Source organism: Dermacentor variabilis, chromosome 3, assembly GCF_050947875.1.
Source record: "Dermacentor variabilis isolate Ectoservices chromosome 3, ASM5094787v1, whole genome shotgun sequence".
NCBI lineage: Eukaryota > Metazoa > Arthropoda > Arachnida > Ixodida > Ixodidae > Dermacentor > Dermacentor variabilis.
This window is the reverse complement of record NC_134570.1, coordinates 96,660,235-96,674,621: the sequence shown is the minus strand read 5'-3', so window position 1 is coordinate 96,674,621 and position 14,387 is coordinate 96,660,235. Positions and strand designations below refer to the sequence as shown.

At 48.5% G+C, this 14,387-nt stretch overlaps 1 protein-coding gene across 1 annotated transcript in view; it reads left to right on the top strand.

Moving 5' to 3' along the window:
- The window catches only part of Tpst (tyrosylprotein sulfotransferase), a 105,579-nt gene that overhangs the window by 623 nt on the left and 90,569 nt on the right, over positions 1 to 14,387 (top strand). The window contains exon 2 of the mRNA XM_075685999.1: positions 3,513 to 3,566. The gene's annotated coding sequence lies outside the window, so the exon portion shown is untranslated. The remainder of the gene's footprint in view (positions 1 to 3,512; positions 3,567 to 14,387) is intronic.

Below are 14,387 nucleotides of genomic sequence, written 5' to 3'. Positions count from 1 at the left end.
GGAGGTCGCAGACTGACGTGACATCCCACAGACGCGTTCATTTGGACGATCGTTATTGTCATGAGCTTTACTCCCGAGGTTGTGCAGGCATGCACAACCCTCGAATACTTCAGCAAATGGGGAAGCGTCCTGTCGCCGCTCCTTTTTCGCTATCGGGCAGCTCGTCCAGACGCCAACGTTGAAGGGTTACCATAAGTGATCTGTGGAAAGAAGGTAGCTAAAAGGAGCAATGGGCTGGGCGTTTTTACCGGCGCCGTCCCAGATTAGAAGTTCATGCGCAGCTAACAACCGCCATAAAGAACACGCCCGACAAGAACAACAGTCTAAAGCTTTTGGATGAGCTACTAGCGGACGTTTTGCAGTTTTCTACTCCTTGGCGTTGGCGTCCTGTGCGCGAAATATACGCAGACTTCGTAATGCAAGCTAGTGCTCCACCCCCGCACTAACCGCGTGGGGACCTGCATTGCAGCGCTTGCGTTGTCGCTATAGGTGATTGGGCGCGTGCTTCAAAGTGCGGTACTCAGTGTTATATGGAAAAGTGGGCGGTGAAGCGGCGCGCTAATGAAGGAGGCAGAAAAAGAAAAGAGAGGGTGGAAAGGGGTAAGCCAACAATGCGTGACACGTGAGCACGGGACCGAAGGCAGAGCGCCGAGAGGCATTCCGCTGTACGCAGGGATTCAAGGATAAAGGAGAACAGCAGTGGAAAAACGTGCATACCGGCCTGCGCTTGCCTATACTTCTTGTTCCTCCTGCGGCTGCTATTCGGGAAAGAGGGGTGGGGGGAGGGGAAGGGCGGCGAGACACTCGGGAAGATTTAATGAGTCCGCGTCCCACGCAATGAGACGGGAATGCTGCACCGAGGCACATGCCTCGCTGTGCCACGCGTCTTGCGAAGCAGCAAAAGGGCAAGCGAGGGAATGGAATGGCGGTAGAGAGGGGGAGGGAGGACGCACGTTATTGGGGCGGTGCCGGGAGGAAGCAGTTGCGTGGCGCGCGCCGCTCGTTATCCATGCAAATAAAGTGCATCGGGAGCGGTCGAGGGAAAGGGCAGTGGCCAGCCGCGCGAGTCCTTCAACGCTCAGCTTCCTTAGCGCAGTTGCGCACTTTCTCCTCCTCTCCCCGCGGTCCCCATCTCTCCCGCGGACTTGCCGTTCTTCTTTCCCTCCCCTTTCATCCCATTTCTTTCCCTCTTCACCCCCCCTTCCTGTATACTCCTTCGAGTGCTTTGCCTGCGCGCCTAATTCTTCCCGAAACTGCCTCCTCCCTCCTTCCCCTCTCTCGAGCCTGCCGGCGCCTCTCCCGTGGTCCTCGTTTACGTGATCGTAACGCCGCGCTCATTTACCGCAACGTGGGCGTACGGAGGCGTTGCCTTTGACTTCTCCGAGGCAAGCTCACGAGGGGAGGATTGATCACTATGTATGCTGGCGTTGTTCACACGCAGCTCCTTCGGACTGAGTTGTGCGTTTATCTAAGTGTGTGTGCGTGCGTGTGTGTGTGTGCATACGCGTTTATGTATGATACCGATGCCTGCCCTTTGCATTTTATGATATTACCGCGCCGTGAGTGTCATTACCTTTTGTGGGCTACGATTGTTCTGTTTCATTTGTGGCGCAAGAGCGCGCTCACGGTTTGAGATTGCGAAACTTCCCGCATTTTGTGTGACGCAGATACTGCACTATATGTAGGTTCCCTAATAGACGCGAGCACCGCTGAATGCCGTCAACGTTCACCAGCCGCATGGATAAATGCCTCAGTGAAGCAGTGTCACTCGATTCATCGACCGCCGACTGTGCACGCTGTGAGCGACTCATCTGACGAGTTCGCCCAGTCAAGCTCTTGTCTTTGCAGTTCTTCGTTGTCTGCGTGCCCGTCTGGCTGTTCTTGGCACCTATATGTGACAGTACGAACTTCGTGCTAAGGCTTTCTCGTATTAGCTGTTATAGAAGCGTTAGGCCATACACTCTCACGGTGGAATTAATTTTCAATTTTTTTTAACCCTTCGTCACTGGCTCAGGCGCCGCCCATCACCAATTGGTCGTTGGGCGCGATAGATGATTAGACAACATGAATGGAGAAAGAATTAGATCGTAACAAAATATGGGTCGTGTTTTGTAATAATTATTTTCTTTAAAGTTCGTTATTTCCTTATCGTCTGTCGCAGCGAGTCAGTCTCGGTAATGTAGCGGCTTGCAGCAGTAAAAGACGAAGTAAAAAAAAAAAACGTGTAAGAAGGGATGAAATTTTTCCAAATTCAGCCAAGCTTTCACAAGACATTGCGGTTTATTCAGTTTACCTATACAATCTTTGGTAGTCTGTGTCTGCTAAATGCGAGCTCGGACGTTGTCTAAAAGCGGGGTATATTGAAAGCCCCCTTGCGTAATAATTGCTAGCACGGCTGTTTTGTCGTAGCTCGGAGACTGCTCGCGGTGTCACTTCATTGATGATTGACGACGTGCATAGCTCACATTATGTGTTCCTTTACTTTTGGTCAGGGTTCCCGCTGAAACGAAAAATCACGTTGGATCGCAAGTAGCGCATTAGAAGCGAAGTTTCTGATGTGTGCGCTGTCACGCTCTAACTTGAGGATGTGGCGTGGCATTCGCGTGCCACGGTTGTGCCCCGCGCTTATTGTGCTCTCCGCATAACAGTTTGTGAAGTCACGTACTCGGTACAGGTGCATATCTATTACACAGACCTCCGTTATCCTTTTAAAGTAACGAAACAAAGGTTGTGCGCGCAAGGCTGCTGTTTCCTTGCTCGTATTTCGCGGCGGGATCGCATTCTGTGGTCCGGATAGCTAAATATACTACTTGGCACTGTCACTTCTTTATTTGTCGAAAGAATAAAGCGCGAACATGCCTTCGTCGACAAACAGCACTTCCCTCGCAGGAAGTGTTATTTAATTCACGCTGGCTACGCCACCTGGATGTCTGCAGTACGGCAAAGCGTGGCCTCCGTGATTAGTTTACCTTAATCGCTGGGGCGGGTGCGATGTGGTCATTAAGAGGCCCATACACGAAGGCAAATTCGCAGCTTTCGACAAACCCCGCGAGCAACAGCCCCAAGTGCTATATGGAACTGTACGGACCCTAAAATGCTATGTTATACAGAAAAAAAAAAATGTGAACTGAGCAGCAGTAAGCGCGAAGGTTTTTTTTTTTTTTCACTCTTTAGGGAAATAACGTAGGTGTCCGTGGTAGCGCTATAGGGCTTTAATATTTTCCTCTTGTCGCAGCAGTCTGGGCGCCCGCACCAGCCGAATGACAAGATGAACGCGGTGGTAGATTTGGCACTTTTCTAATTGGGTTCGCGTCAGCTATAACGTGACATTTGTGTCTGTATTTTGGCGCTGTACTGTAACGACGTGCGCTTCTATTTTCTTTCTTTTTTTTCTTTGGAGAACCTTTTTCGGTTTCATGTCTTCCCCCTATCCGTCGGTGAAGAGTGCTTGCGTAACGTTCTCTTTTTCCACTTATATTTATTTCATCTTTCTTTTTCTTTTTTTTCTGCAGGCTACGCCGCCGTGTGTCCGCTCAGGCGCGTCTACCATTGAGTCTGGGACAAGGGTGAGTGTGTTCACTTCTTTCACTTGTTTCCTTTGTTTGTCTCTCGCTTCTCTTTTTCTTTTTTGTAACATCACGGCGAGGTACTTTCAGAACTGGTTCTCTATATTTTTTTATCTGTGTGTGTGTCGACACCTTTAGGCGGGCAGAAACTCTCCTCACGCCACGTCTACATTTGACGTTCACTGTATGCTGTAGAAAGCCAAAGAGAAATATGGGACAGAAGAACAAGCGCGAGGGATAGCATAGCCGACACCGCGGGTGTACGTTGGTAGCCAGCCGAGTTAGAAGTGCTACCGCGCTGGAAGCCAACGGCATGGGTGGCCGTGTGCCGATGGGGCGCCAACAAGGTTGACTGCACGCAGAGCTGCGCTTTGCACAGTACACACACTGCAGTGTAATGGGGGCGCATATATCGTACGCCATGTCGTGACTCGACTGCGAGGGCGCTTTAATGGTCGAGTTTTGGTGTAGGACGCGGGCGCCTTCTTCGGCCTGCGTTTTCCTTTTGTTTTTGTTTTTTAAACCCTTTTAAGCTCACCTAACGTACGTCGTGGTAGCGCCGAGCTCCACCGAATTCTTGAGTATACACTTCGCTGACGTGTCGCTTGTGCTGATGCGCTGAATGAGAGTTGAACGCTCTCAGAGTAAAAGCAAATTTCTGAAGCTAAAACTATACTAACGCTAGTTTCGAGGTTCAGCGCATCACTTCTGCCGACACGATGAAATTTAGAAGAGGGGAAGGAAAAGCAAAGAACGTAAGCGTAGGATGACGCACTGTAAACCGATTCGCACCACTGAGGGTCCAAATCAGCCTAAGTCTCCTTTACATCCGCAAGGAAGTAAGGGTCCGAGATAGAGACGGTAAAGCACCTTTTAAGGGTAAAAGTCGGTTTACAGTGCAGGACCGGCGTCTCCATTGCGAAGGTGTGGTATTGCCGCATATTAGTGCGGCTGAAAGGACAACTACGTTCGAAAGTATATAGAGCTTTTTTTTTGTGCCGCCGTATAGTATGCGGGACACAGTGCGCGTTGGGAGACTGTTTGAGAACGGATTGTTTATTGTAAGCCTGTAACTAAGATCTTGCGTTCTCGCAAGAGTGGCTGAATGGGCGCGGTGGTAATGTTGCGTCTTTGGTTGGCAGCCCGACCGATCTACATTACATAGAAACTAAGAGTAGTGAAATACAGTGAAATAGAATCGTGGCATACAGTGTCAGAAATCGCCAGACTGGGGGGGGGGGGGGGGGGGGGCATCATTCGTTGGCGAATTCTGTGGCGTGCGTCGACGCGACTCCAAAGTATATAAAGTCACCCCCGCAACGTTTGACGCGCGGCTCGCGTGCACCGGATGGATGCATAGCCGCGGGTGCCTGTAGGGGGTCTTCACTAATTTAATGACTGCGCTTTTAATGACGCTCCTCCCGCTTCCCGGTGCCCCACAGGACGCTGGGCCAGGGACGACGACGATTCGGGCGGGCCCTGACGCGCCTAATTACACCGTGGTTCCTGCGCTGCCAGACACCGCCGGCATGTTCCTCGCGTCCGTCACACTTGTTTAAACGCGTTTAACAGTCTTTGTTTGTTTATGTTTTGTCCTTTGTAAAGTGCATCATCATGAACGCACCGGCCGTTTCGAGGGCGCTGCATGCATGTAAATATGCGTGTCAAATACCTTTTCCTCGAAAGAAGCGAGGGTGGTTGTAAAGGATGCACTCGTGGGGCGACATAGGCATTAGATTGTCTGCGAAGTGTGTATAGATGGCCTATATGCGGACAGCCATGCGGTCTGGTCTTGCATCTTAATTGAGTCGACTGAGGCCAGAAATTGTGCAAATGACCGGTTAAGAAGTGTTCTTATCATCACTACTGGTGTCTGAGAGATGACAGAGCTTATGGTCGCTGCAGCAGAATGAAGTCAGGCGGGTTATGTGGCCGTTGACTGGAATTCGCGCTCGACTCGCAAGCTGCTTCAAGCAGGTATACATGCGGGACTAAAACGAAAGTGTATTCAACGTTGGGATTATATAAAACGCCTCTCGGTGTATATGCCTTCTTTCTTGTGATCTTTTGCCTGCGCGTCTTCTCCTGATCCTGTTTTCTCACTGAGGTCTTGTATTGCGCTCGTGCCGTAAACAAGGTATAAAGGAACTGCATTTTCCCGCGGATGGAGGCTTTTCCACAAATACCGTGTTTATATAAACGTCTCAGTTCTTTTTTTTCTTTTTCGTTTTATTTTGTCTGTCCGTCTGAGCCAGCTGTCCCTGTTGACAAGAATGTGTCTCCGCGAATTCGAATCTCATCGGGTAGGATTTGTTATTCCAGGGTACTCGTAACGCGATTTATATGCTCCCGCGCACCATGGCAAACATATCTTCTAAAAACGATCTCTCCCTCTCATTCGCTCAATCTGTCAACAGAGCTCTCTCTCACTCTCTCTTTCTTGCGGTGTTAGTCTGGTAGTGGCTATGGGCTAACTCTTATTCTTTCCGCGGCGACGCATTTTATAAGCACCCATTTACTTTCACCGCTATGCGAAACTGCCGTCCAAAGTCCCTGCATGACCGAAGTAGCTTTTTTTTTTCTTCTTTTATTGGACATTTTTAGCTCACAGTGTCCTAGCTGGGGGGACATGCAATTTAGAACACATTCTGTGGCGGTGTCCCTCGTTACGAGAGGATAAGGACATCACTGAACAGAAGTGTAATTTGGCCATCAAGAGCTCGAAATACCATCGTCAGTTTTGGGCTGTCCAGAGAGCCTGCGATGCGGTGGTTAGGTGAGGCCTAACTGTCCTCACGTGGGAGCGGCCCGCGATGTCGCCCTAAGGGGCGGCGCTTGTCAGGATCCTTTTAATAAAGTTCTTCATATCCATATTCAATTATATACGCACTCCAGGCTCATTTTTGCTGTCGCCGTCGCCGTGAGGTACCGTATGAGTGAAAGCATGGGAGGGTTAGCCGTCGAACGCGGTTCAATCTCGATTGCACGAGCGAGGAACGCGGCCTGGGTGCGTGCCCTCTCCTGTGGCACGCTAGACAGAGGGGTGAGTCGAGGGAGGAGAGGCGTTCTTTCTCCGGCGGCTGCTTACGATGTTGCTGTATAATATGAAGCGCTGGCTCAGTACCCTATGCGGATGCGCCTAGCGTACGAGAGAGATTATGCCGTGTCGTTTTTAACCCTGTTAACATTCATGCGAAAGCGAACGCTGGTGCTTTTCCTCGCGAAAATGTCACGACATGTATAGACGTGCGAATTATGGCTTTCTTCGTAATGCCTAGCTGCATGCACTTCCTTCTCGACTTCATACGCCCCGAATCTAATTTCACGAGTTATGGCTCCGACTTGTCACGTTGTTTTCCGCGATGCTCTTGTTTGTGTACTGGCAGCGATAACAATGAGCATAGCTATACGCGCACGTGTCCCTTAAAAAGAAACGAAAGTTCGGCAAACGACTAGTCCATCTTTGAATATTAAGTTTTGGCAATATCGTTGCGAAGGTTCAACGGCGTGGCAAAGCATCATCCTTCCTTTGTGTCAACAAAGGATCTTTGTGCGTCACGTCGCCTTTACATAAAGCTTGTTTTGATGCCTCCTTTGCTAGCTGTTGTATACCGTACGACGTTGCGATAACTGTAACGTGTCGTTCCTGCGCAAGCAGCCTTTTCCTAATGGGCAGTTTGCTTTTTCTGCCTCTGCTTTGTCTCCGCGGCAGCAGTTTGCTGCTGCACTCTGTTCCAACTGATGAGAAGTGACAGGTGGCACAGCCAATCGAGAAAATGGACTTCTCTTTTGCGCGTTTGCGGGCGCGCTGCAAACGAACAAAGGCATTTTCCATCTCGAGTCTTCAGATCGCGTTAGCTCAGCAATGCATCCTATTTTCTTCAGCGATGGCTTATTCGGTGAAATGCATTTCGGGGAGTTCGAAAGGATATATTTACATGTGTATATACGACGGGCTTGGCTCCCTCTGTTTTCTTTTGCGCATTTAGTGTCATTTTTTTCTTATAATTCATAATCTGTAATCTACTTAATGAATGTTTTTTTTTGTGCCGGTACTCTCCAGTTAAGCGATGATTGAGGCTTCCCGCTTTCGGGAACGTATGCGTGGCCACTGTATTGTCCCATATTAAGAAGGATGTGGGTTTGTAGCTATATTGCTGCCAAACTAATGCGCTATAGTTAAATTAGAGGGGGGAGGGTTACTACGCGTGATCTGTAAACTCCTGTCTCGTATTTGTTGTGGCTTTGCTTTCGCCGAGCGTTTGACTGCGCGCACGGTATATTTTAGCGGGATGATGTCTTGCCACTGAAGAAGGAGTCAATGAGACACTGGAGTTTACCTCTTAAATTTAGTTAAGGGATCACTAGTTGTCCCGAATAAGGTAAATGTAGTTCGTGTGTTCACGTCAGTACTTCTTAGAGGTGTACAAATAAATCTGTAACAGCAGTAATGTTTCTTTTTACCAGGCGTCAGTTATTATAAGAAAACCTCGATTCATTTACCCCGCGCTTGTATATTTTCTTGCTAATGCGTATACCGTATATGCTGCAGCTGAATGCTCTTCGCTTATTTTACATGTGAGCAGCAAAACTGTTCGTTCGTACAGAATAAAATTTAAGCTCAAATGCACTTCGTGGCAATCTGTAGTCTCCGTACCACAAAGCCATCGAAATGAAACGCCGCTTTTCTTTCTTTTTTTGTTTTATATACATGTCTCCAAGTCTTACTGCCGTGTCCTGATCCTTGTGGATTCCTTCTCCCTTCACTGCCCTTCGCACTGCAATAAGACTGCCGGCGTTACCCACTGTGTTGCACACTCCGTGGGGTCCACCCGTCGGGTCTTGTTTTCGTTGGAGATGTATTTTTGCTCCTATAGCGCCGCCTAAGTTACATGTCCGTAGTGTCGCAAGCGCATCGTTCCTCTTCTTACCCCAAGCGAAAGCGCGGGCATTCGTTGCAACAATCTCCGTTCATTTATCTTAAGAACGCGCTCACTTAAAGGCACTACACGAAGAAACAAGAGGGAAACAGAAGTTGGCAGGACAAAGCGCGTTGCTTTCTTCCCTTGTTTCGAAATTCGTTTCCTTTCTTGCGTCCCTCGCCAATGACAGCGGCGAAGCTGCAGCGTTGGTGAGGGACACAGGAAAGCGGAGGAAGAGAGTATTGCGAAAGGGGGAGGAGGAAAGTATGGCGAAAGCTTCAGAAGAAAAGCGCAGTGCCGCGCAAGACAAACTCTGCGTCGACGATATGACTATGAGGCAGCGCCAGAGTAGCGCGCATCGTCCGTTCACCGATGACGTCACCGATATCATATATGGAAATAAAGCGCTGTATGAGCGGAGGTCTGTCTGAGAAGGCTGCTATGAATCGCGTCCACGCGTCACCCACGGGCAGCATGTCGCGATCTCCCGATTAGCGAGGCAGTCGCGCCACACTTCGCTCCGTTTGCGACGCGCCGCACGAGACAGGTTGTCTGCGCCAGCCAATATATCGCGAAATGAAAAAAAAAAAAGAACGTATAGAGCTGCGCTCAAATGGCCCATTAAGGAGTATCGTAATCGTCGGCGAACTTTTTTCATAATTTTTTTTTCTGTGTTTCCCTCCTCATGCGTTCACCGCAACCTGTTCAGCGTCGAGCCTACGTCCAACAGATTTGTCCCGCAGTCTCAGAAATGACTGCGGCTGTCTGCTATCCTGAAATAGTTTGGGCAATCAGCGCTCTCTTCGCAAGTTTCGCGTTTGAATATATTATCATAATTCCCTTTGAAAACATTTTGCGTAGTCGCCTTTACTGGAGACGAAACACTCGTGGCAGGAAGGGATGCGCGTGTTTTCGATACCTACGTATTATGTTTTCTTTTTCTATATTTTTTTTTGCTACTAGACTGTATATGCAGAAGTTTTCGGTAGCTAAGGCGCCGAAATTCGGCTTCGTCGGCAGGTGCAGTGACGCACTTGCACGTTTTACTTATACAGCAATGGCGTGTCATGTTTTAATGGTCTCGTGAGAGGGCGTGGGTAGCAAATGAGTTTCTCATTAATTCAATGACTACTTCCTTCAACGGAGGCGTTACCCTGTTGATATATACTTGAAGAAAATCGACAGTTTGGCTTGTTGCAAGTTCTGCGTTACTGGAAGAATGACGAAGCCAGAGGGTTTCTTGAATTGCGGGTCAGCACGTTGTCCACGTCTTCTTACTCTTTTCCTTGCGCGTTATATAGCGGTGCTTTGTTTTATAGTAATGATAAGTCATCATTATGATTTTGAGTTTGAACTGAATCTTTATTTCTTATTGAGTACAGTTCAAGAAGAGTGGAGGAGCGTAACTCCTGTCAACGGCTTTTTTTGTACCCTGTTTCGTGCGTTTTCTTTTCGAGTAGCTGACCACCATTTATTTGTGTCTGCAGCTTTAGAAAGAAAGAAAGAAAGAAAGAAAGAAAGAAAGAAAGAAAGAAAGAAAGAAAGAAAGAAAGAAAGAAAGAAAGAAAGAAAGAAAGAAAGGCGTGGCTATGTGGACTCTGTATAGCTCTTCTGAATTTTGACTAGAATCAGTGTAGTTGCTTGCAAACGTTGGCTCATAGCAACAGCGCAGGACAGCCGACTACGGAAAGTGCGGCTCTCGTGTGTCCTCTCGAAACGACGTCAATTCCCGCGCTTCTTTGTACGTGGAACGCTTTCCCGAGTATATAGCACGCGCTTTGTCGCTTTCTCCCCACGGTTGAGCAGAAAGCTTGCTGGAAAGTCTCGGTTTGTTTACTATTATATATTTTGTTTGGGGGTGAAATAGGGGGGTGGGGGGTTCATTAAACTGACAGAAAGCAACGAACAGTTGCAGCAGTTGTGCCGTGGAAATTTTCGCCTGCTTTTATTCTCTTTCTTTTTCACCTTGGCTATGGCTTTCGCCGAGAACTTCGCGCTCCATTAGTCTCGGCTGCGGTGCTTCTCTTTCGCTGCGAGACCGGCAAAGCTCTATACGTGCGCACGGCCATTTAGTTTGATTCCCGATGACTTTCGGAACTGTATACGCGTCTCTGAGGATCGGCGCTAATTTACCGGCTCTCCCGCGTACTCTTCCTTTCGCTTTTTTTTTCCTAATGCCAGAGGGTGCCAAAGCTTAACTTACGATACGAAGTAAAGACCTAAAAAAGAAAAAAAAAACGGGAAACAAGGACAAGACAGGAGCGACAATGAAGGAAGGAAATAAGAACTTCGAGGCCGTAACAGATGATTGCGGGAGTGCTTGGCCGCGTTGCAAGAAATTGATCAGAGGGGGAAATGATTTATTTAAGATATCGATTTTGCGTCATACAAGTAGAGAAACGACGGGGAGGGAAAGAAAGGGGAAGCCTTTTGGGTTCTGTGGTCGTAAAATCGTAAAAAAAAAAAAAAAAAACTTTGCTTCGTCTTCGCCGCCTCGAACCGGTTGTCCTCCATTTCCCCCGGCTGTTATAAAGCTTCTTCTTTTCTGCCCTCGGAAGCGTACGCTGCTTCGTAAGTTTAGTTCCGTGCAGCCGCAGTTGTCGCGGGCTTCAGCTTCGTCTTCAGAGATGGAACTTTCTGCTTGCAGGATTCGGCACCGAGATGAAGTGGGGGGGGGGGGGGGGTCAGACGCAGAGGCGCACACGGGAGTCACGAAGAACGCGTGCCGGTGGCTGATATTTTAGAGGAACATGCGCCATCAAGAGAAACGATGACTCACTGCGGACTCATAAAATATTATATTTTATATTCCTTCATTTCGCGGCAATCGGTTAAAAAAAAAAAAGAAACGCAGCTTTGCTTCCATAAACGAGAAATGAAGGATTTCTCGTATATATCCTCCGCAACAACAACGTAACACGACTTCGTGTTCGGATGGGCATGCTTACGTAGAAAAAAAGAACACTGTTTAGGGACGGGAAGTTTAACATTGCTTGTGGGTGTGCGCGTAGCTTGTTTTGACTGGTGCTTCTCATTATTGTTTTTCGTCGCTCGGAGGTTCCATACAATGACGAGCGCGTTACATGGATCAGCGATGGGCTACCGCGGAGCCAGCGTTCAGATAGGAGAACTTGTCTTCGTCCATGACGAAGACGAGTGTCCTTATCGAAACCTTCGCTTCGCCGCGGGCGGATCGAGACATTCCTTGGTCGCTCGCTGTCGATCACTTAATTGATTATATTACATTCCGAGGCTTTACCTGCGAAAAACCATGATCTGTATATGAGACGCACCGTATAGTGGAGGGCTCCGGAATAATTTTGACCGCCTGGGGTTCTTTAACGTGTTCCTGACCAATGCACCGTGTACGGGATTTCTCTTTTTTTTTTGGCATTTCGACCCCATCGAAATGCTGCCGCCGTGGCCAGGATGTGATCCCGCTACGTCGATCTTAGCAGCGCAATGCCAAAGCCACTGAGCAACCACGGCGGGTGTCGATCGCTTCAAGTGTTTCTGTGACCCCTTTGTTTTGTCTGGAGCACATGCTGCGTTATTTAGGATGTGTGCCTTCATTAAGTGACGGCGTGTTGTTGAGACCACCAAACGCGCACTTACTACTAGCCTTGCGTCATGTGCTGCCCAAACTTTGTGTTTTGGCTACCCACGTTTACCGCCTACTTTCAGTGCGGTAACAGATATTTACAACGTTTGCGTTCTTTTGATGCCAAAGCGTCAAATGGCTCATTGAGTGAAAAAGCTGGCGTCTGTAGCAGCGAAACGGCACCTAAATCTCCATTGGCTGCGACGCTACGGCACGAGCGCGCCTCGACGGAGGAGAGCGGGCAAATGTGGAAACACCTGCTGCCGCGTTACTGCGTGAGAGAAGAGGGCAGCGCCGTGACGCACGTCAGCCTCTCTCTCGCTCTCGGAAGCCTTGTGTTATCCGCGCGTGCCTTGTCCTCGGCAGCTCTCGCCGGCGTTCTAACTGCGCCTCGATAAGGCAAAATCAAAACGCGCCAAGCGTCTCAACGCTCTCGCTTGTCCGGGAGGAGTTCATCACTCGAAGGACTGCTCAGCGGCGTTCAATTGGACTTTAGTGCTTGCGCATTCACAACTCATGTGTGCTTATGCTCCGTTTCATACATTAGGTGTAACGCTGTGGGAGCTACGCAATTAGTGCGGCCTCTAATATGTATCACTCCGCGCGTTTCCGTCTACACTGCGCGCCAGCGGCGATTGCTCGCGCGAGCGTGCACGTGAGGCTGCCGTTAAAGGCTGCAATTAAAAAAAAATGACGAAAAGCAAATTGAAGCAAATTGATTTAAAACAACGTGCTAGCTGCCGTATAAGTGCATAAATTGTTTATAAGGTTAAATTCTTTTTTTCATTCAGAACTCAGGTTATATAAAGAAAATTTTCACAGAAATTGGGTCAAGAAACACCGAACTATATCTAAGTGCGAACGCAGCCACTGCAAAAAGTGTCTCTAGCCACCACAGCGTTGCACCTGATGTACAAAACTGAGTATAGGTGTTCTCGGATTTCTTCTTCTATTTATAGTAAGTACCAACTTCATGTATCATCACACTGCTGTGCAGTGTAGAGATAAGAGCACGTACTAGTCTGCGGTGAGCTCGTGCTAGTGAACTGATTGATCTTTGCTCCTAGAGGTCGAGTTTAACATCAAGCACTATTGGATTGCGAAGGCTGTTCTTCTGCCGTCTTCAGTCTTGCTTAATGCAAAAAAAATTATAAAATTAATTCACACAAATCGGAAATATAACGTGCTTTTAAGTGCCGAGAGAAAGAAAGAACATCAATCTATTACCTAATTAATTAAATAATGTTTATTTTTCCTAATGCATACAACATACGATACGGGAAATATCTGTGACAGCAGAGAAAGCTGCTTTATCGCAGCTTGACGGAGGTCCTATCTGCCATGCGTACAGCAGTAGCCGTACAGAAATGCATGATTTCTTAAAAGTTTTAACGTTCAATGTCACTCGTCATATCCAGACGTTCTTGAGTAACCTTGTATTCTGTAACGTAGAGGGTTCATAGTATGTAAAACACGATAAAGAAATCCATATACAGAACGCAGAAAAAAAAAATTAAAGAAATACGCAATAATAAATAAATAAGAAACAGATGACAAGTGCAAGTGCTATAGAGAGAAAACTGAACACGGTCCACATTTACTCATCAATGAGTAAGTTGCAATGCGCTGGTATACGAAATGTGTAATATAAGAACCATGATAAACATAATCAATGCAACGCATTCATGTCGGCCTGGGCTGAGGCCGGCGCGAATGCATCGCGTTCGATCAGCTGCCGCGCTGTCTGGCTTATTCAGAGCAGTGCTACTCGCAGAGATTTCACTTTCCCTCTCGTTGGCGTCGTCACGGTCGTTGGTGCCGCACTCAGCTGCGTACGCGTGGAGTGCGGGGCTCCGTCGCTGGCAGCAGAGAGCTGAAAAACGAGGGTGAACGAGTAAAAGAAAATCCGACACGGCCACGGAGTTACAATAGCAGCCGAGTAACTGCTCTCGTGGGTGGCATGTACCGCGTAGGCAAAGACCGTTGTGAGCCGTGCCCATGGATCCCGCAACTCTCGTCGGCTCTTCTTTTGCGCTTATGTGAGCCGTTTTCGCAAAGCAGGCGTGCGATGAGCCGTGACATGACGCGAGCGGCGTAACTTGTTTACCGACAGGGACGCTTGTGTTTGGCTTTCCCGCACGGCGTCCGCGCCCGCTCTTTTCGGCGCTCGGTCCTGTCGACGTTATAGAGCGCGCCATCGCGGAAACCTTCGGGATGTGCGTTGTGCCAGAAGAATGCGGAAATGTGTTGACTGTATCGTTGGCACTGCGAGAGAGGAGCGCCGGAGCAGCTTAAACG